Source organism: Pezoporus occidentalis, unplaced genomic scaffold (assembly GCF_034315485.1).
Source record: "Pezoporus occidentalis ecotype Australia unplaced genomic scaffold, CSIRO_AGI_Poc_V1 ctg89, whole genome shotgun sequence".
Classification (NCBI taxonomy): domain Eukaryota; kingdom Metazoa; phylum Chordata; class Aves; order Psittaciformes; family Psittacidae; genus Pezoporus; species Pezoporus occidentalis.
The window spans coordinates 429,780-443,115 of NW_026916253.1; positions in this window are offsets into that span (position 1 = coordinate 429,780).

Genomic DNA, 13,336 nt, shown 5'->3' on the forward strand with positions numbered 1-13,336 from the left:
GTGCCATGAAGAAAATGGAAAACCAGAACACAAGTTGTGATGATTTAAGAATTATTTCAGTAGGACTGATAGTTCAGTGGGAGGACTGGGTGATGCTTTTCCAGGTGCTAAATTCTGAGGAGCCAAGAGGCCTTCATCCTTTGGAGGTTCAAAGCCTAAGCTTTAATTTGAGCATTGATCTTATGGTATATGTGAGTGTAGTTTCTTGAAAAGGATTTTTTAATTGTATTTCAATAATGATAAGAAGGCAGCAAATTTGTCAAGTCATGCATGAGGAACCACCAACCAGCCCTTGGGTAGTTGGTGCAATTGGGTGGCCTGTTTGATATTTTCACAGCAATATCTACAGCTTGACTCTATGAAAGGGGTGAAGAAGAAAATAAAATCTCAATAAATTAAAATACTGTGTTTCATTCTGAACAAATTTCTAAACTTACATTATGGGATCTGTCACCTACCAGCTAATCACAGTGAAACCAGGAGGTATCACAGCAAAAGCATGGCATGGTACAGCACAGGTGGCTGAGTTAGTTCAGTTGCTTTTAGGGGTTCCTTTTATGGTTTGATATTGCTGGCTTAGCTGTATCTCTAACCTATCTGTTCAGAGACAGAAATGAGGGTAAAAGCAGAGGAGTTTCTCTAACACCAAGCAGCTGGTCTGTAATCTCTATTCATGGTGTAAACAGGAACCAGCCTTACAAGAAGTATTTCTTATTTTGGCAACGTCATATCTGAATCTAAATGAACACTGCCCTTTTTCAATAATTGTTATAGTTTGAAAACCTGCTGAAATTTAAGTTTACTTTGCAAGAATATTGTTTTCCAAATATGTCTTTCATCAGCTTCTCATCCTGATTAAAGATATTATTAGAGCTCTGTAATAATGGACTGAGAGATGATCTCTCTTAAAAGAACAAAGTAATCAAAACATGAGTTGCTTTCAAAGCTCAAAAGAGATGGGATTTCATTTAATATTCTGTTGTCATAATTTCAGATAATTAAAAGCTGATCTAATGACAGTAGATGTTAGTTGAGAGAATTCAATCTCTATAGTGCTATACTGGGTCTTGAGAGAGCAGTGTGGATGTTGAGTTTGCATACTCTCATGTGAAGACAAATGTCTACCTGAGCTTCCAACTCCTTACACAAAGCCAATTGTGTTCATGTGGCTCTGCGATAGGTCCAGATATCTGCATACCTGAGAATGCTACAAAATGTCTTGCAAATGGTTTGAATTTTTGTTTGGCTTTTTCAAACACAGTTATTATTAAATGGTTTCATATTGCTTCATTAGAGACATTTCTTCAGTTGTGTGCTGTAGGCACAGACATTCTTTAATAAAAATCATTTCCAGTTGATGGCTGCCTATGGCATGCTTCACAGTATTTGGAGAAAAAGGTAACCTGTTAATATGCCTGGTTTGAATTATTGGTGCTTGAAAATGCTGGATTATATTTTTATGTTATTTTAATGAGTAATCAGATCACTAACAAGTCACCAACAGCCTGCATGGTTTACTAGCAGACTGGAAAAAAAAAGAGAAAAAAAGCAACAACAAAGAATAAGGTGAACACATTTTGTCAGCAGAGTATTTGGCATCTTCTAAAAAAAAACAAATAAAATCTATGATTTATTTCTAATAAAAGACCTGTCTCAGCAGGTAAAAATCTGGTACAGAGGATGTTTAGATTTCAGTCCCTAGTGACAACACTTTAAAGGGAAACAGTTTTCAGCCATCTGGAAAGTGGTCTCACAGCGTCTCACCTGTGCCTCAAGAGCACAGGGTGCGAGCGAAGGTTGAGCAACTACACAAAGCCAGAGCTCTCCCTCCATGGTACTGATTGATTTGATGGCTTGGCTTTACGAGCAAAGATTTGGGAAGGGGTTTAAGCGCGCTTACTACAAGCACAATGACCAAGGGCAAGTGGGATATCCAAATCTGGTTGGAAAAAAGGCTGCTTAGGCAATCAGGAAGTGTCCGACCACGATTGTCAACTCCTGAGCTAACTCAAGCTACCCATGGCTGGTCCGCCCACATGCAGTGTTGGATCTGTAGCTTCCCATGCACCTTGTCACCTACTGTTTCGACCCCTGCCCATCGATACAGACAAGTGAGAGTAAGCCCTTCCAGCCTGCGCAGTGGATTTTTTTAGGTGAAGAGCTCCATTGTACTACTTCAGCAGGAAGTACCACTGGCTAGGCCAGGTCATCACCATGGCTTACCAAGGCTCGGAGGAACTGAGGTAGTGGTTGATTTGGGGTTGTTTAATTTTTAAAGGAGCACATGTGCTTACTTCTTTCTCTCCCACCAGAGTTCTCTGGATATCCATTCTAACCTAAATTATTCAGTGATTCAAAGAAGATTTTTAAAGTTTTTATTGAAAATATGGGTGTGCTTCTGCCATTGGAAATGGATTTGTCATAACAATAGGACATCAATTACTCTTATTGCCTGAAATAAAAATTGGCATCCTCTGCACTAATCCCCAAATATACAGTCAAGATACTATTGTATCACGTGTTTAAAGTTCCTTCACTGACTTAAGTACTGTTATAACATGCTAAAGAATAAACAGGCACCTGCTCCAGTAGTGCTGAATTTGCTCCCAAATTTCAAGTTATCAGCTGTAAAATTAACTGCATGGTGTGCATCATGTGATTTGATATTGGTCTTAAAGACTTCTATAGATTTATAATATCAAGCAGTAGGAATATTTAGTATTACTTCTGGTAGTGTAATCATTTCTCATTATCGTTTATCATCATTTTGCAATGCAGTGGCTGAATGGAAGCAACCCCATATAGCTGTTTGCCATTAAAAGATCATTTGCCAGCAGCAGCAGCACATAGTTCTGTGTAGGTTGGTACCCAGGCTAACTTTGGAAGCTAAATACAGTAGCTCATGTGACATTGTATGCTCACTGCTGGGAGCTGGCGAGTTGTTAATGACACGTTATACTTTTTTTTTTGCACTATAAATCTTGGAGATGTTCTCCTTTTACAGAAACAATAGTTCAACCTGCAGGTCAGTAATTCTTCAGGTCTGGTTGGAGCTAAGGTCTTTGGTTAAATTTGTCTTCATTGCAAGTGCTTTCAGAGATAATCTTGCAGCTTTCATCAGTTGGTGATGCAGGAGCAGGTTCATGCCTAAGAAGCTAAGGAGACCACAGCTTTTCTCCCATTTCTGGTAACTTTTGCAAGGAAGGAAACATTGCTGTAGCTTCTTGGTTGGGTAAGCTACTATTATCCATGTTAAAGTTGTTTTATCCTACTACCCATTCTGGAGGCGCTGGTCATTTGAGGTACAATGTGAAAGTTGCATTCTGAGCTGTTGGAATTGGCAGTGGAAACTGTAGAGGAGTTTTTCCTGTTGAAGGGGGTAAAGTCACTGGAGTAACTTTGTTGTGTGTGTGTGTAGAATATAGAATCTTAATATTCTTCTCTCTGTACTGTGTTTTCTTTTACTTTTATACTGTCTAAATCACTTGAAATTTGTGACTATTTATTTAGTCTCATAATCCCCTTGAGTGTAATTGAGTATCCCCATTTCACAGATAAGGTACTAATTGATTTCCTTGCATTATGCAGAGAATTTGGCAGAACAGAGAGTTGAATGCATGTCTCCAGAGCCTAAGATTCCCTCAGTACTTACTGGGCCGTATTCTTTTTCTGTGTATCCCCTTTTCCCCCCATTTTGTTCCTTCCCCCCCCCCCCCCCACTATTGAGCAATGTGCCCTGCACTGTAGAGGGTAAACACAGATAGCCTCTAAGATGTCAGTTTAGAAATGTGTCTTAAATAAAAATCCAATCTGGATACACAGAGGATACCACTCCAAGGAGAAGGATGGGTAGTAATGGATGTCAGAGGACACTGACATAGTTCTGCATCAGCTTGCATCACTTGATGGGCTCTGAATCCCTGCTGTTAGCATGCAAGATTGCATAATAATAAACCAAAGACCTCTAATAATGTCTCAGTGTTTTTCACCTTAAAATGCTTGCTTATTTTCTTACTATATTTTTTTTCCAAAGCAACTATTTCCAGAGCATTTACATATTCAATGATTGGTATTTGAAAACATGAAACTGCCCTTTGTTAAGAGCTACTTCTGACTTATATGTTGTTCTATGTGCATTGAAAAACTCTAGCATTTGCTAAGTATAAATGTTAATAGTGGTCACTGGTGCTGTGTTCTGACAGATACCAAAACTAGAGATCTTTTTCCATTGCTTCACAATATATAAAGTGAAAGTTACTTTACTTACTACCATTAAAAGTAAAAAAGAAGTTATATGAAAACAGTTGCAATTACAAAGGCAATTAGTGAAAATTGGTATTACAAATTAAGCTGTCATAGATGCCATGTATGCCTTGCTTGATGTGGTCTTTCTAATCTGGACTATGTAATTTTTTAAGGCTGTAATATTTCATAATGTTTTATTACAAATCATTATTTTAGTTTTATAAAACATGTATGCTTTTTCTCCTAAGAGGCCAAAATGGCTACAGGTCTTTCAAATTAAATACTGTACATAATTATATAATCTTAAAAATGCATCTTATTTACCCAGAACTGATTCCAGTCTCTTTACAATACACAAATAAGTCAGCCAATTTTTTTCGGTGGGTATTTACAAAGCTGCGTAGCCTATCAGTCAATATGCGGTATGGTATCTTGCATAAATATATACTTTAGTACATTTAAGCTGTGACTTGCAGCATGCAAATATGAGCTGGGAACCCCTCACTGGAACTGATGCTGCTATGTATGTTCAATTATAAATGTAGAAAACAGCTTTTAAAACCCTCAAACAAATCTGTCTTAACAGCAGCTCAGATGTTTTTTATAACAGTATTTACTTGGGGGACACAGCGGCACAAACTCCACCTTTTAAAGCTAATAGATCTCTGCACAGGAATTCAATTCTGACTCTTTTTTTGAACTAGGAGGTGATTATGTTTAACAAGGCAATGAGTTTCTCACAGTTTACCATTTCAGGATAGTCTGCCTGTGGAGTTCTTACATGTATGTCAGAGCCATACTGAGAGGCCCATTTTTCCAGAAGTGCCAAGCATCATATATTTGAAGTGTCCAGCTGTAACTAAGTTGTATGTCTTAATAAAAGCTTTGGTGTTTTTAACATAAATCTTCCACTAATAGGCATGGTAGCTTTTGGGCTGATGCATTCAAGATGCAAGTTCCCAGCAAGGTTCCAAGCATAAAGTGCAAATTCAGGAGTTGTCAAATTAGCAAATGTAAAGGAGCTTGGAAAGGCAGCTTGATACAAAGCCAAAGCATTTCCTGACCTCTTTCCACTGTTGGTTTAGAGGAACATGGCTTACCAGGTTATGGGTGGGCAATCTGGTTCTGTATAAAATGATGATGTGTTACCTGCCACTTAGTTTCCTGTCTGCCACTGAGCTAATGCATTACCTTGGTAGATGGGAATTCTGATGCAGGAGAAAAGTTGTTTTCTAAATAAAATAGAGAAGCTCTTATTAAATAAAATAAAATAAATATTGCTAGTGTCTACAGCACATGCATCAAATCCCTTTGCTTGAAATTCTTCCCTGTGATCGCAGCAAAGGCAGCACAAACATTGAACAGAGGAGGTGTGAGGAAGTGTTTGGGCTTTTGTTCTGTTCTGTGTGTGTTATGTTAGGCCTCTCATGAAACCGAAAGGTTCTTCCTAGAAAGTGGAAAAAGTTGATTTCTTCCTGTCCAGTGGAGAAGACATGGTTTGTTGGAAAGCCCTTAATGTACAATAACAGCAGTGACTATTGTGGGTCACTGGAGTAAGAGGCATTTTTACTTAACTCTTCTTGTTTGAACCCTCTCCATAGTACTTGAAACTCCTGCTATGATTATTTTTTGCTGTGCTTTGCTTATGTTTTCTTGGATTGCTTGCTTGTTCTGCCACCGGCCATGTCAGTCAAGCCAGTTCAGAAACTTCAGGTTATTGTCATATACTCTATAGTCCTTCCCCATTTTCAGTGCTTTGGCCTCTGCTGGATGCAGGTGACTCTCTCCATCTGCAGAATTTGCTGTCTTTGTTGCTATGGGGCTTGTGAATTGCCACCATCACAATTTCAGATGGACTGGAGGATAAGAAAATAGTATAGAGAACTTGAAACTGGGATTTGGTTATAAACTAGCACAAAAGATGAAAATGTTGGGATAGTCTTTTCTCAGGACAAAGAAAGATTTTCCTTAAAAAAATGGAGGAGTCATGTTTTTTACTGTTCCTGCACATGGATGTGTCCTAGAAGTAGGTAAGCCACATGAGGATTCATTCTGTTTAACTGGTACAGTGCTCTGAATTTTTATCTCCACTGAACCAAATGGATAAATGGAAGTCAAATCACCATGTGTGCTATCTAATATGTGGTTTGAGCTTTATTCACCCTTTGCATAATGTGCAAAACCAGCCTTTGTAACAGTGCTCTAAGAAGGAGCAAAAATCCCAGTGTAGTGAAGTGCAGCTGTGGAGAAACGCAGCACTAGTTCTCTGCTCACTAAAGTGGTGCTGGGTTAATGAATGCCTTCACTCTAAAATCATTCCATCTTAATCCTGTGCTTGCAAGACCTGTGAGTCAGCATGCAGATGGTGATAGCCCACATTACGTATGGCTCTTTGTCCGTGCTGTTGCTCAACTCAGTCCTGCAAAGGGGGGCTTTGGCAGATTAGAACTGACTTGGACGCATCAAGTGCAGTGTGTGTGCGTGCGTGTGGGCAATGTGCCCTCCTGGAGTGGGTGGAAGGAGAGCAATTCCTCCTCCCTGCAGTGGATTCATCTGGCGCAGCAGAGGCTAGAGTGAAGAACTGTTCCCTGGAACCTACCCTACGCTCCTGCTTCCTTAGCTCCAGGCCATTGCTCCTTGTCCTGCTATCTTCTGAGACCAGAGAATTCCCTTCCCTCATTTATATTATTACCTTGAAGGTATTTATAGACTGTGATTGAGGCCCCCTGAGTCTTCTCTCTTTGAGACTATGTAAGTTTAGCTCCCACAGTCTCTCCTCACACATCTTACCCTCTAATTCCTCTATTGCCTATCTGTATTTCCTCTAATATTTTAAACACTTTTCCTAAACTCCAAGCACCTGAGCCAGCTGTAGTGTATCACTAAGCAGGGCAATGCTATTAGTGCCTACTTAATATTCACTTTCCCTGTAATTCATCCAAGACCAATGCTAGCTTGTGCGCTTGCACAAAGTATTGTATGCTCCCATTTTGTCGACTGCTATCAAATACTAAATCTTTTCTTCTGCCTTTGTGTGTATGTTATACCACAGTGCGAGTGATGTTTGGTTCTACTTTTATAGTTATAATTCATGCTTTGTGGTCTAATATATTTTTTTCTTATTGGCCTCAATTTAGTTTTTATACAATTCTGGGTTGGTTTGGGTTTGTTTTGGGTGTTTGGTTTTTTTTTGTTTATTTTTGGTTTTGTTTTTTAAATTTGGTCTTAGTCATCAGTGGCTTAGGCCATCTTGTGCTGGTCTAAATATGGATTATATGTAGGATCCACTATATCCATAGATATTGAAAGATGACTATGTAGTAACAAATATATGTTAAACACATGATAAAAGTGAGAACTACATTTATCATAAATAGCTGCATATGGTGTCCAAGAAATGCAAACCCTTCCATGTCATTAAGAATTCACCTGCCTAGCCATTGCTTTGCCCACAGATTTGAAAAGTTGAGAAGCTGATATTACTATTACAAGTTATGCTAAAAAGGCTGAAGACAGAGGAACGAATCATTTGGATTCTTTAATCTGCTAGCTCCTTTATAACAGAAACTGAATATTCAATGTAAAAACCTGATTTTCCATGATACTGATAGGTCTTAGAGTCTTTATTCAAGCAGGATATTAAAAAATCTCCTACTGATTAATAAATATCATACTGATGCTGAATACAGTCAACACTGGGATCAGATGCTGTAGGAGAATGGACCTTGAAAGAGGAATGATGGTGAGCCATGGGTTAAGAGACCTTTTCTTGATATTTGCAGGTCTCCTAAAGTGATCTGCTGCATTTCCTATTGTCCTCGTAGACAAATGTGTCAAGTGCATGGGGCAGAGTAGTGTCGCTTGTGCCATATTTATAGATAAGCATCAGGAATTCTAGTTAATTCCTGATAATTAAAAAGAGAAAAGAAAAAATTTACAAGGCTGACATGAAGCAATTTAAGTGGTGGTAGCTTAGGCATAAAAGTGAGCTTGTGATAACAGCAGCTGTAGTGGATGTTCTATTACACTGAATAGGGAAAAGGTGTCCTATTGACATATTGAAAGAAAACCTCAGGATCTTCGGAAATTGCAGGACTGAAACTGCATGAAAACTAGTAAGAAAAAAATGGTTCAAAATAACCAGCGCCATCTCTTTGGTAACTCTGCATATCCTATGAAAGGCCATCAAGCTGCATGTTCAAAAGATTGGTCATTTGGTCTGTCTCTGGTGAGCCAGGAGGCAGGGCAAGGGCATCCAGGGGTGCTTCTCTTTCAAAATGCAAGAATGTAGAAATTTGGTAATCATCAAATTGATGTTTTGATGAGCAGATGTTTCATTTCTGTCATTAAAGTTATTAGATACCTGCATGTGCAAAGGAACAACATTCCCCTGGGGTGGAGGGAATCCTTCATCCTGGCTGCTACAGACCATCTCCAAACACAGTGAATGTGTGATTCATGGTACCATCTTGGTCACTTCACCAGTCTGTTGGTCTTTTGTACTTAGATGTTAATCAGTCAGTATAGTAATAATTTAAGTCACTGGATTAAAAAATGTGCTTTCACTAAATGCTTTTTTCACCTTACTATTTTTCAGCATGAGATCATTATCTCATGGTGAGATTCTGTTCCATTGACATTATCTCTCAATTATATTAAAATGAAAGACAGAAGAAAACCTAATATTCTCTTGTTCAGGGATAATTTCTAAACCTATCGCTTAGATTTAATGTGTCAATAAAACGTAGGGAGGATGCTCTTCAGATTCAGTGTAATTGCTGTAGTAAGGAAAATGTGTTATGCCTCTTATGTTCGACAGATGGTCACTTGTTGTTTCACTAGAACCTGTCTGAGACCAGATATAATGTCTTGGCCTCTTGGTTCACTCAGGTGACACCTTCCCTCACTTATTATTACCAAGTCATGGGGATTTAGTTGTTGCTGTTGTTTTGTTTTAAAGGCTAACCGGTTTTCAGCAGATCCTACAACTGCAAACTAAACGTTTAAGATTGTAATTCCAAGGAATTTCAAAATCAAAAGAGAATAAAAAAGGAAAAAAAAATAGAATTAATTTCACCCATACCAAACAGTGATATTATTTATTTAGTCAAATTACAGGCCTCTCTTGTAGCTTTAACTACAGGACAGTTGGGACGAAATTGATGTTTTTCTTATTACTCTGTTTAAATCCTGCTCACTGCTGGCAGTGTCTGAGTGGCAGGCAACCTTTTATTAGCTGTTGAGTGCAAACAGAATGGAATTTGCATTTGCTCCTCAGAAGAAGCAAATGTTACAATGGTGCACTTGAATTAGGGGTAGGGGGAAATAGACTTTCTAAGAACTGGTCCTGGTTTCATAATTAGGAAAGAATTGAGTTTTGCATGTAAATTAGGACTGACCAGCCTTTTTTAGGTGTGAGTGTTTTTATGATTCCAAAATGTTTACTTTAAACTAAAGATTTAAGAGAGTTTACAGATTAAAAATTAATTAATGCACATGTCTTTCAGAACATTTAGCTCCGGAAGTCAAATGATTTTTTTCCCCTTACACCCTTAGCCTTAGCTATAAAGATGGAATCCTCTAATCTGCCCTGTTAAAATAATATTTATAAGCTGTGCAGGGAACACAGAACATAACTTTAGATTGTTCTCAATAAGTGAAGCTTTCACCTTCTATGGATATTTAATTAATAATAGATTTTCCTCAATCTAAAAGTGATTTCTTCCAAAACATCTGCTATCTCCTTCTGTTCTGGTCTGAAAAAAAGGAGTGAGGTTAAAAAAGATTTTTTTATTTTAATTTTTTTAATTTTTATTTTTTTTCCTTAAAAACCATTTCTCAAAACAGCCCCCAACTCTGTTCTGACATTAATGGCTTCAAATTGGTCATCCCACACTAAGAGACACAGTGAATATTGTGTGTGGATCAAAACAGTTCATTTCCATGCTGGTGAAAGCTGTTTATTTGTAAATTTAAGGTTAATTCTGCAGTTTGGGCATTTACAGCACTAGGGTTCTTACAGTTATTTCCAGCATCCCCGTAATGTTTTTACTGTAATGGTGATTCATCTTCTCATTAACTGGAAATGTGTCCTTAATGTTTAGTGTAGGCACTAGTAACTAAAACTCCTGTCTAGTGGGCAAATGTCAAGGAGTCCTCAGGCAGGTCTGGGGTGTGTAGGGAAACAATTTGTTCTGTGTGAGGCATGGGGAGTGGGGGAGGGAGGGAGGGAGGGAAGCTTGGTCCTTAGCAGCCATTTGCTGTAGTTACACATCATTTTGGGTATTCAGAGTTATCAGACTGAGTGGTTTGAATGGTCAAAATATATATAAATTTTACCAGATTTTTTTAATACTTTATATTACAGCAGCATTTAATAGCTTCCTGGTATCAGCAAGGTAAATGTTAAGTGTAAGCCATGCAATCCTTACTGGTATGTATTTTCAATTGAATAACAGAATAAATAGGCATTTAAAAGCTGCCTGCTTTATCAGTGTGTTGCTCTTTACATTGATAGAATATGGGCAAAAACACCCGAGTTGTTTTTTTTTTTTCTCTCACTTTCCTTTTCCCTTTCTCCCTTTCTCCCTTTTCCCCTTTTCCCCTTTTTCCCCTTTGTTCCCTAGTTCTGCCTTTTTTCCCCTTTTTTTCCCTTTTTCCTTTCCCTTGTCCTCTTTTCTTTTCTTTTCTTTTCTTTTCTTTTCTTTTCTTTTCTTTTCTTTTCTTTTCTTTTCTTTTCTTTTCTTTTCTTTTCTTTTCTTTTCTTTTCTTTTTTCTTTTCTCCTCTTCTCGTCTCTTCTCTTCTCTTCTCTTCTCTTCTCTTCTCTTCTCTTCTCTTCTCTTCTCTTCTCTTCTCTTCTTCCCTTCCCTTCCCTTCCCTTCCCTTCCCTTCCCTTCCCTTCCCTTCCCTTCCCTTCCCTTCCCTTCCCTTCCCTTCCCTTCCCTTCCCTTCCCTTCCCTTCCCTTCCCTTCCCTTCCCTTCCCTTCCCTTCCCTTCCCTTCCCTTCCCTTCCCTTCCCTTCCCTTCCCTTCCCTTCCCTTCCCTTCCCTTCCCTTCCCTTCCCTTCCCTTCCCTTCCCTTCCCTTCCCTTCCCTCCCCTCCCCTCCCCTCCCCTCCCTGCCCCTCCCCTCCCCTCCCCTCCCCTCCCCTCCCCTCCCCTCCCCTCCCCTCCCCTCCCCTCCCCTCCCCTCTCTCCTCTCCCTCTCCTCTCCTTTCTTTCTCTTTTTTTCGCCTCGCCTCGCCCCGCCCCGCCTCCCTCTCCCCCTCCCCCTCCCCTCTCCTTTCTCCCTCTTCTTTCTCTTCTCATTTTCCTTCCCTTTCCTCCCTTTTCCTCCCTTTTCCTGCTTTCCTCTTCTGCTTTCTTCTTGTGCTGCTTTCCTGTTTTCATCTTTTTCCTCTTTCTTCCCTTCTCCTCTTCCCTTCTCCTCTTCCCTTGTCTTCCCTTATCTTCACTTGTCTTCCCTTCTTTTCCCTCCTCTTCTCCCCTCTTCCCTCCTCTTCCCTCCTCTTCCCTCTTCTTCCCTCCTCTTCCCTCCTCTTCCCTTCTCTTCCCTTCACCTCTCCCCTTGTCTCCCCTTGTCTCCCCTTGTCTTCCCTTGTCTTCCCTTGTCTCCCCTTGTCTTCCCTTGTCTTCCCTTGTCTCCCCTTGTCTCCCCTTGTCTCCCCTTGTCATCTTCCCTTCTCTTCCCTTCTCTTCCCTTCTCTTCCCTTGTCTTCCCTTCACCTCTTCCCTTCTCTTCCCTTCACCTCTTCCCTTCTCTTCCCTTCTCTTCCCTTCTTTTCCCTTCTCTTCTTTTAATTTCTGTTCTCATTCTCTAGAACCACTTACCTTTTGTATTCACAAGCAGCCACAGGAGGTAAATGCCCAAGTGTCATTTATTCCCAAGGAATGCAGATCTGCTCCTTAAGGAGACTGGGACCTGTGATCTTAGAAACTCAAGAGCCAGATTCAATCCGTCTCCCATGCAGTAGTCAAAGAGGAGAATATGTGATTCTTTTTGTGATACTTTTCCCCAAAACCAAAACAGCAGTTTGACAATAAATGAGAGATTTAGTTGCAGAGGCAAATTTATTTGTTTGTGCACGTTGGAAAGGCACTAGACCTTTACTCAGCATTGCATATGGGGAGGGTACTATTTGTTTAAAAGCAAAGCAAGCCTTTATGTTCTTCACACTTTGTTCTCATACAAGTCTCCAAATCTCTATGATTTATGAAATTGCTCTCAGTTTTCATGCTCCCGTTTTACCAAGTACTTAACACACATTAAAATGCTATACAAATGCTACAAATGCTATACAAGTACAGTTAACAAGTGTTACACAAAAATAAACATTCTGCTGTCTACAGTATCACCTGGTTTGTTTGGTTTTGTGGTTTGTTTTTTATTTTTTCAAAAATAAGCAAACAAAAATAGGCTTTATAAAACCTTCTTGCCCCTGCACAGTCCCCATACATCCTGAGCCATGAATGAAATCATCGTCATCTCAGAAACTCTTTCAGCTCAAGTTTTTTTATTCCTCTGCATTTTTTTATTATTTGGTTAACTTGTGAAATTTTCTCCTTGTAAAAATAAATCAGAAAACTAGAGCAAGTGCCTAAAACCCACACCCTTGTTAAACTTTAAGCAAAACCTGATTTGTCAAGTTTTTACTTACCTCAGGTATGGGAAAGCTAGCCCTTACCGCCTTGGCATCATTGGCATTTGTGTATTTAGAAGAGGATGAAATTCTCAGAGGCAGTTGTCAAAGGACCAGCTCTTCTCAATATGATAAATGCACAGAGTAAATTGTGAGTTTGTACTTGAATATACTATTCACAGGTTACGCCTGTTGTAAATGGGACTCATCTCAGACCTACAAGTTACTGCTTGTCCTTGACATTTCTTTACAGTTAGGAACTGGGATAAAAGGAGACATGATGGAGATTCAGGCTGGTTCTCAATGAGAAGCTTTGTTTTAAGTGATGACCTATGTATTACCATGCTATACTTGTGAAAACTGCATTTTCTTATTACAGTCTGTCCTTAAAAACATATGCAGGCCAACATTTTTTTCCTTAAATGATGGTGAGGTTCAACTTTTTTTTTTTTT